The sequence below is a fragment of the Lepidothrix coronata genome, unplaced genomic scaffold, assembly GCF_001604755.1.
Source record: "Lepidothrix coronata isolate B3197 unplaced genomic scaffold, Lepidothrix_coronata-1.0 Scaffold24, whole genome shotgun sequence".
In the NCBI taxonomy this organism is placed as follows: Eukaryota; Metazoa; Chordata; class Aves; order Passeriformes; family Pipridae; genus Lepidothrix; species Lepidothrix coronata.
This window is the reverse complement of record NW_016690204.1, coordinates 1,011,134-1,020,417: the sequence shown is the minus strand read 5'-3', so window position 1 is coordinate 1,020,417 and position 9,284 is coordinate 1,011,134.

Sequence of the window (9,284 nt, the reverse complement as noted above, 5' to 3'; positions counted from 1 at the left end):
CTGGGCACAGGGGTCTGGCTATGCACAGAAATAGCACTGGGAAAATAGCTCCAGCTAAGGCAGACATGCAGCACATGGTGCTCTGCAAACCCAGTTTTGTTATTTACTCTCCTGATTGCTCATTAGAGGGGAAGAAGAGCAGCAGAACTCCATGAGTCAATGCCCTCTGAAAAGGGAGGGCAGAATGCACCCTGAAGGCTGATACTGCCCAGCACAAGCTCCATCTTCAGTGTCATGAAGCTTTGTTAATCTTGAAACTGTTCAGGCTTAAATTGACCCCAAACTGAACCCTTGAAGCAAATTTCAGCTGAAACAGTTCAGCTGCTGCTGAGAGTGGGGTCTGGAAGAAAATACCCCAAGAATGAACCTGGCAATGGGCAACTTCCCAAACTGCTTCTCAGGAAACCAGTAATGTGATGCCATCCCTAAACACAGCTCCAGCCCCCCTGTGCTGGTCCTACCCCCCCAGCATCCCCACACCTCCAGCCTCCACTCATGGGGTTGGGAAGGACTCTTGTTTTCCCTCGCAACCCACCAATGTTAGTGAGCTGTCAGCTGTACCAGCTTTTAAGTGGTGCTGAAGAGCAGTGACTGGCCTTGAAAAAGCAGGAGGTGAGAAAAACAAGCTCCAACTGGTTAGAAAGCCATGACATTTTCATGTCTCCATTCTGATCCACGAGGGATTTGAATATTTGACTCAGCAGCACCAACGTGATCCTGCTGTAGCAACCCTGTGCCTCCTGCACCAGGACCAACTACTGCATTTGCTACCACTTCAATTACACAGGAGTGAAGCAGGATAGATACATGTATGTACCAAACTCCTCCAGACATACGAGTTGTAGCTCACCAGAGAGTGTTTCCCAAGCAGCAATGCCTGCATGTCTGACCAAGGACCTCTAAAACTCCACAGATGCTTTAAAAGGAATTACCTGCAGAGAGCAGAGCACAGGTCACAGGGCCCTGCTGGCTGTGCCCCTGGTTTGAAAGGAAAAGCAGGACCAGCACAACCCTGCACAGGGCTCAGGCTGGGACAGGGTCACCACCAGGAAACTTCTCACACTCACATGTGGATGAACTTCCCCTTCTCCATTCAAAGAGGACAAATTCAGGCAACTCTTTGTCTGATTTTGCAGTGGGTTTCTGTAAAATTCACAAATGCTCTAAGGGAGAGAGGAAGAGGCTTCAGGATGGGCTGCCTGATGTGAGACCATATTTTTGGGCACTGAATCTTCCCCCTTTGGTGGGGCTGACAGGCCTGGGTGCTCCACTCCTTCCCTCCACACTCCTTCTGGAACTAACAGAAGGGTGTAATTTTCACAGCAGAAATAGAGACTTGCGTGTCCTCCTCCCTCTTCCCACAGGAGGAGCAGAAAGTGCAGCTGGGACTGGATGAGTCACGTTGCAGGAGCAGAGATGGATGACACCCCCTGCACACACAGACACCCCCAGGGACCCAGTGGGGTGATGGATGGGGCAGCAGGAGCTCTCCCTGCTGCCGGAATGTTGCCCAGAGCCAGCTACAGTGCCCTTGGATGGGGAAAAGGCTCCAGAGTCTGGCTCTCAGGATTGCAGCAAAGAGCTGCAGGAAGGAAAGAAAAACCTGGGAACAGAAACTCCTGTTGAAGACAAAGAGAAAGAACAGAGAGAGTGAATGGCTTTGGTGGGTGAAAGAAAGGTGGTGTTTAGGCAAGAAACTCAGATTCCTAGGAGGGAATGGTGAGGAAAGAAAGGATGAGGAAGCCAGGATTCTTCTAAAACAGACTAATTACTTTGATTTTGAAGCAAGCAAGCCCAGGATCAAATATGATGCTGAGCAGCAGTAGGGAATCCCAGGAGAAGCAAGGTATGGGAGGAGATCCACGTTCCCCAGCACCCAGTGTTTCATGGTAGGCCCATAATTAGGTGGGTCACCAGAGACATCAGATTTTCAAAATAGATGTTGGAGAGCTGACATAATTTGGAGACCACATGGAAATGCTAAAAAAAAAGAAGGCAAAGCCAGGATGCAAAGACACCCATGTGCTGCTTGCTCTGCTTAGGGCCCATCACTGCCAGGAATTATGCCTTATTTTCTCCAGAATTTGAAGGTAATGGGGCTGGAAACAAGAAGAGAAAACAACTTATCTTAAATAACACTTCTGGGCAAAGACAATCGAAGACAAATCTCTGTTATACAATCCACATATATCCCTGCAGGAGTCTAAGGAGTAATACTCACTCCTGCCCACCTCACTGCTCATTTTCTGGACCCACAGCTCAAAACTGGGGTCTGAGTTGTAGAAATCCAGCAAATGGCAGCCCTGAAGCCTTCTCACATGGAGAAGTGACCCTCACTCGGTTAAAAGGCCAACAGAGCACAGGCATTGACTTATCACACAGAGGAATGGTAAAAAACAAACCCCAGCAGTTTGTAAGAACTAAGACATCCCCACAAGGTTTTTTTTCCTGTGGTCTGTGAGGAAATTAATAATTTTGCCTTTATTTGGCTGCTACAGAATCATGAAATTGTTAAGGCTGGAAAACCCCCTAAGATCATCAAGTCCAACTGTTAACCCAGCACTGCCAAGATCACCACTAAACCTTGCCCCCAGGTGCCATGTCCACACATTTTTTGAACACTTGTGGTGATGGTGACTTCCCCACTCCCTGGGCAGCCTGTGCCAGTGCCTGACCACCCTGTCCATGAAGAAAAAACGGTACAGTCCAAGAGCCACACATTAGATTGAGACGAGACAGGAAATACTGAATATTTATTGCACAACAATCCCCCATAATAAACAAATTTTGACTGCAATGAAGAGCTGCAGTAAAACAAGAGCAGGTGAATATGGCATCAGCAACCACAGAAGCCTGAGGAATAAACCCTGGCAAAGCCAGCATTAAGTTTTGAGCAGCTCCATTAATTTTAAGATAAAGAGCAGGGAAGAAACTCCTCACGCAGCAGGAAAGCGTCATTAAAGCACACGTGGCATCTCATAGTCCATTTTAAGCTGCCTTGTGCCACGTAAAACTGGAAAATAGGCAGCAAAATAAATCAGGAGACACAATCTTGGATTCTCAGTGACCTAAGAAGTATTTTCCAGGTCTATGATTCAGCAAAAGGGAAATAAATAAATAATCAAAGGGGGGAATACAGTGCCAACAGCCATCAGGAAGTGCTGGTCTGAAAATAGCAGCCAAGTGTCACCTTGATCCTCTCCAACAAAGACTTCGGCAACAGTGACAAGTTGCTGGGTGACATGGCCCTGCTATTTTGGGCCTGTGGCAGTGGAGAGCCCCACCTGTGCCCCATTGGCACAGGAGGGGACACCAGCACAGCCCCACCTTCCAAAGGAACTTCCAAACCAGGGATGGTGTTTGAAATGAGGGATTCACGTGTCTTACAAGAAGGACACTTTCCACGGATTCAAATATGGATGGCAGCAGACGAAAAAGAATTGTCATCATCATCATCATCACCACCATCATCTACCTGGTGGTAGCTATGTTCCTTCCCATGTGGGGTAGACTGAGCACGTCCAGACCTTCACACCTTTTGCTGCTCCTCTCCGTCACCCACCAGCCCCACCTTGGGCCACAGCAAATGTCAAGGGCACAGCATCAAGGCTGACAGAGCTCAAGGAGCATTTGGCACAGGAAGTGACTCTTGGGGATGGTTCCGTGCAGGACTAAGGGTTGGATTCGATGATCCTTGTGGGTCCCTTCCAACTGGGCGTGTTCTGTGATCCTGTGAAGTACTCAACACAAACAATACTGAGAACCAGTATGATCCAGACACAGGGGAGAACTCCTAACCAGGAGAAAAGCTGATCCACAGTAATTTTGGTGGTGTCCTGTGCCCTTGAAGATGCTGTGGATTCTCAGGGCACTGCCTGGAGAACTGGACAGGGCACCAGCAGAGCCCAGTGACTCATAGGTCACACACACCGGTTTTACAGCTCACAGAAAAGAAATACACCTAGAACATAAGAATAAGCTATTTTACCGTAATTACTGCTTAAAAAAAAACCCCAAAATAATGCCATTTGCATTGTCATAAGCAAGGCTCTGAATTCCTCCCTGTGGTAGGAGGGAGATGTGATCACACATGATTCAAATCACTTATGGTTTGTTCAGTCAAACAACTCCATTAAATCCGGTGAGTTTGCTTTTGCAAGGACAAAGGGATCTCTGCTGAGAGCTCTGTCACCTTCAAGAAGGTTCCAGAGCAGCACAACACAACAAACACCATTTAAAACTCAACAAACCCAGGTAGTTAAGACTGAAAATAGTTGCAAGGATACTGCCAAACACCCCAAATTTCCTAATGACACTAAAAGTGAGCCTGGATGTCTCACAGAAACACATGGCTATGTTTAAATTGATATGATCAAACTTGTTTAAATGTAAAAAATACTTTATCTGATTCATACCTGCATCCAGTAATTTGAATTCTGTCCCATTATGCAGTCACCACCATATTGTAATTAAAGCACTGTAGCCTATTTATGGTTTCATTAATTTTTTAAAGGTACTTTTTTGTTGAGTCACCATTCCTGGAGGGATTTAAAAGCTGTGTGGATGTGGCTCCTGGGGACACGGTTAGTGGTGGCCTTGGCAGTGCTGGGGGAATGGTTGGACTTGAAGATCTTAAAGGTCTTTTCAACCTTAATGATTCTCTGATTCCTGTGCTCTCTCCTGCACGTTCCTGTGCCTGGTTGGTACCCAATCCTTCACTCCTGGAGGCAGTGAGATGCCCTCACCTTGCATGACAGCACCCAGCTGCTCAACAACTTCAAAAGCAAGATTTACTGCTAACATGTCCTCTAAGAGACCACCTCAAGAGAAAGCTCTTGTGTATTCTGGAATTTAGAACGTGAAACAGGAAAACAAACCCCAAAGGGTGAAATCTGCAGATAATGCACTTTTCCAAGCTGCAGAGCTGCACGGCTGGGCCAGCTGCACCAACAGCTGGGGCACAACAGCTTGGACAGAGGGAGCAGGATGCTGAGGTGCTACAGAATGTCCAACCCGGTGTCATCTGCTGAAGTTTTACTGACCTGACACACACATTAGGCCTCCCTCATTTCTTCTTTCTAAGCTGGAGCTAAAATGAGACCAATAAATTGTTTCCCAGTACAACATGTAAGGGCCGAGGACAAGCCTAGTGTTGGCACAGCTGGCCCTGGTGCTCTCAGAAACCAGGAGGGAAGACTCCAGAGAGGCTTTTCTCCAGGGCCAGGCTCCTCCACTGACTCACAGCTTGCTTCCATTTGCTTTTTTCCTATCCAAACTCCGGATCCACTGATTATCTTTCTTGTTCTGGCTAAAAATAAGTCAAACATCTCCGTTTGCCTGCCTAAATAGCCCACTGCTGTAATCTCTCACCTTCTGAAATTACAGTTCAAAACTCCCTTTTAATTTGCCCCCCCTCCCATTCCCAGCTCTTCATCCCCTGGCAGCTTCCTGCCCTCTTCTTTCTAACTGAGCTCAGATTAATTAACCAGATTTTTCTAGATTACAATGCTAAAGCCCTTCTTTCTTCACAGATTAAAACCAAGAGAGGAACCTTTTCTTCTGGTTGGTGGTTACGAAAATAGTATTTTTGTATCTGCAAGGTGGATGATAGAAACTTTAATACCTATTTAATGAATTGTTTTTATGTTGGACTGAGTCATGATTAGGGTTTTTCTTTTGTGAGATTGTTTTTAATGGATGTGAAGGAGGACCAGGAGGCTGCCAGTGAAAGCAGATGTCAACTGCACCAGTCCCAGTGTATATGCTCAAAAAACCAACCAAAACCCACCAAAATGAGAGGCCTTGCTCCAGAGAGTACAGACTTGCAAAAGCAAGCTCATGAGCAAGTGAAATAATCTCAATCTCCATTTTACAGGTAAAAAGTGAAGAGCCCTGGTGTCAGATCCATCATCTGCTGCAGCCTCTCAGTGACCCCACATGGTGACAGGACTCAGGATTGGAAATGCACACCCATGAACTGGCTGCCTGCCCACAAAAAAATCCCAGTTGGCCCCTTCTCCTGGCTTTCACAAGGCTATTAAACCATTTCCCACTCATTGCTTACAGTACACTGAGAATTAGACACCCTGGCAGTGTCTGGAGGAGTATGACACATCCTGCAGTACCCTCATCCAGCATCCTCTGCGTGCTCTGCACTCACATGGAACCCAAAACCATCCCTTTCGGATTCAGCAGAAGCAGACAAAATTTCTCAGCAAAGCTTCACCTAGAAATCCCAAGCTCCCTCTGAATTCTGGAACTCAGGGAGAGATTAGAGTAAAAAAAATCTAAAAACTAAAGGATGTGTGTGGAGGACAGGCAGCTCTCCCCAAGAGCTCTTCTACAATCCAACCTCTGTCTCAGCATTTTGCAGCACCATTACTCCTTCTAGAACCCCCTGACTGGCACAAGTTGCTGAGTCAGGTGTTAATGCTCCAGGCTTGACTCACCCAGTGCTTTAATCAAGTAACTTGCTCTCTGGAACTCACAGAAAGCTCATTTAGAGAATAACACCCCAACAAATTTGTCATATACAGAGAGGGCTGGAAGCTTTCCTCCCACCTCTTAAACTGCTCCTTAATGAAATTCCCTTATTCCTCACACAGCTCCTCAGGGTTTGTGCTCCTGGCTCAGGGAGCTCCTCCTGCCCTTGCCCAGGGGTGTGGGGTGCACACAGCCACGCCAGCAGGTTCTCATTGCTCACACACTGCCAGACCCCTCAGAAAGGCTGGAAGAGGCAGAACATTCCTCCACACCACTCCTGGTGCCTTCTTTCTTACCAAGGCTCAAATTATTTCTGCTTTAGATGGAGAGCACCCCTAAAGCCACACTGTTGAGTCTCTCCATGAGGTATCTCCCAAGGAGGAGCTGCAGCAGCACTTTGTGTAGGATCTATATCATAAAGCCCTCCGAGGGTTCAACATGATGAACATCCAGAACTAACCACAACTCAGGTTGTGGCTGCCCCATCCCTGGAAGTGTCCAAGGCCAGGCTGGACAGGGCTTGGAGCAACCTGGGCTAGTGGGAGGTGTCCCTGCCCTTGGCAGGGGGTGGAACGAGATGAGCTTTAAGGTCCCTTCCAACCCAAACCAGTCTGGGATTCTGTGATTCTCTAATTCTAACCCAAGACAACGTGCATGTGAAATCATAGGAGAAGGTCTGCTGACTACAGAGTGCACTGACAGCAGCGTTTGCAAAAGAAAAACAGCCCATGGAGAAGTTGCAGATGGGAAGGAGAGAAGGGAGCCAGTGGAAAGGACAAACTGTAGCAGCTGGAAATACTTAAACCCACAGATTCTGGAAAGAAAAGGAAAAAATCTGTCTCCTCCCTAGGATCCAGCTTCCCATTCTTCAGTAGGATAAAAACAAAAACCTTTTAAAACTCTGCTGTAGGGAACAAAGAAGGAGTAAGAGCTGTTAATCCTCCCTGACCCTCGCTGCGCTTTCTCTCAGCTCATGTCTACACAACACTGGGATCATCTATCACTTTCCAAAAATACTGCTCATTTCCTGTATTTCTGTAATTCTATCCCCTGGCATCAAACACTGCCTTTTGTCTTTGTCTTCTCATCTCAGTTCGATGTACCAGGATAATTTCTTTCTATAACAAAGGCACATTTTATAACAAAGACCCCTCAACCTCTGAATTCAATTGCTATTGACTCTCAATCTCTGCTATAGCACAAGACTTGTTTGAAAAAGTGAGTCATTCAAATGATTTAGTCTTACACGTTTATGAAAACTATAAAATGCGGTGTAGGAAGAGTAATAAAACTGCACCCAGAGGTACAGAACAGTCAGTTTGCACCCCTTCTGCACCCTGCTACAGTGTCAGCTTGTATTTTGAGTTTTTAACAACTCCTGTGACCCCATTTTTGTGGGCTCAGTCTGCTTTACCCAGCACTTTCACACCTCTGCAGCCCTTGCTGTGGCACTGAAGTTGCTGCCAAGTTCCACTGGACTGCTCAGTGCCGAGAAGCAGATGCTCCATGACTCATGCAGTGCTTGCAGACACAAGTTATCCATAACAGCACCATAATTAACAATACCAAATGTCAGCTCTAAAATTCAAACATGCAGATGTTCGTGTCCATGGCCTATGACCACGCTAATTTAGGAGACAGTGTCTGATCCTGCAAGTGTTCTAGACCAGGTTGGACAGGGCTTGGAGCAACCTGGGATAGTGGAAGGTGTCCCTGCCCACAGCAGGGGGGTGGAATGAGATGAGCTTTAAGGTTCCTTCCAACCTAAACCATTCTGTGATTCTGTGATAAAAATATAAAGTGGAAGTAAGAGGTGCTGATTTTCATCTATCATATGAATGATTTTAGCAAATTTTGAGTGTCAGAAAGAGCCAGACATTCTGAACAGACAGCAAACTCTGGCCGTGAAAAAAGATAACGAATAAATAATGACTGTCTTAGCACTGCTAAGAGCTAAATCCCCCTTCCCCCCAAGCAAACAGTCCTAGTCCAGCTAAGAGGTATGGATTAAGCAAACTGGACTAAGCTGTGGCCCTTCCTAAATGGAGTTTTCGGTGCTCACAAGCAGAGGTTTTCCACTTCACTCGAAAGCTTTACCTGGCACTGAAATTCCGGAGGACTTAAATGCAAAACCCCAACGTTCAAGAGGAAACAAACCCGGACGTTTCGCTAGGTGACAAGGCCGGAGCTGCTGCAGAGGTCGCGTTTTCCAAGGGCGGGGGAACATTCCCGGAGTGGCTTCGGTTCCAGCGGCACCTGCGCAGGTACCGCCAGGGACCCAGCGCCACCTGCGGGGCGGGCCCGGCCACTGCATCCCGACACCATCCCGACACCATCCCGACACCATCCCGACACCATCCCGACATCATCCCGACATCATCCCGACACCATCATCCCGACACCATCCCGACACCATCATCCCGACACCATCATCCCGACACCATCATCCCGACACCATCATCCCGACACCATCATCCCGACACCATCCCGACACCATCCCGACATCCCGACACCATCCTGCCACTGCCCCGGGAACAACTGCCAGATGTGACAGAGCAAAAATCGCAGTCACAGAACGCGCGGAGTTGGAAGAGACTCACAAGGGTCATCGAGTCCAACTCCTGGCCCTGCACAGGACCATCCCCAGGATTGACACCCCCTGCCCCAGAGGATCATCCAAACCCTCCTGGAGCTCTGGCAGCCTTGGGGCTGTGCCCACTGCCCTGGAGAGCCTGTTCCAGGGATGGATGGGGCAGCCACAGCTTCTCTGGGCAACCTGTGTCAGGGCCTCCCCACCCACA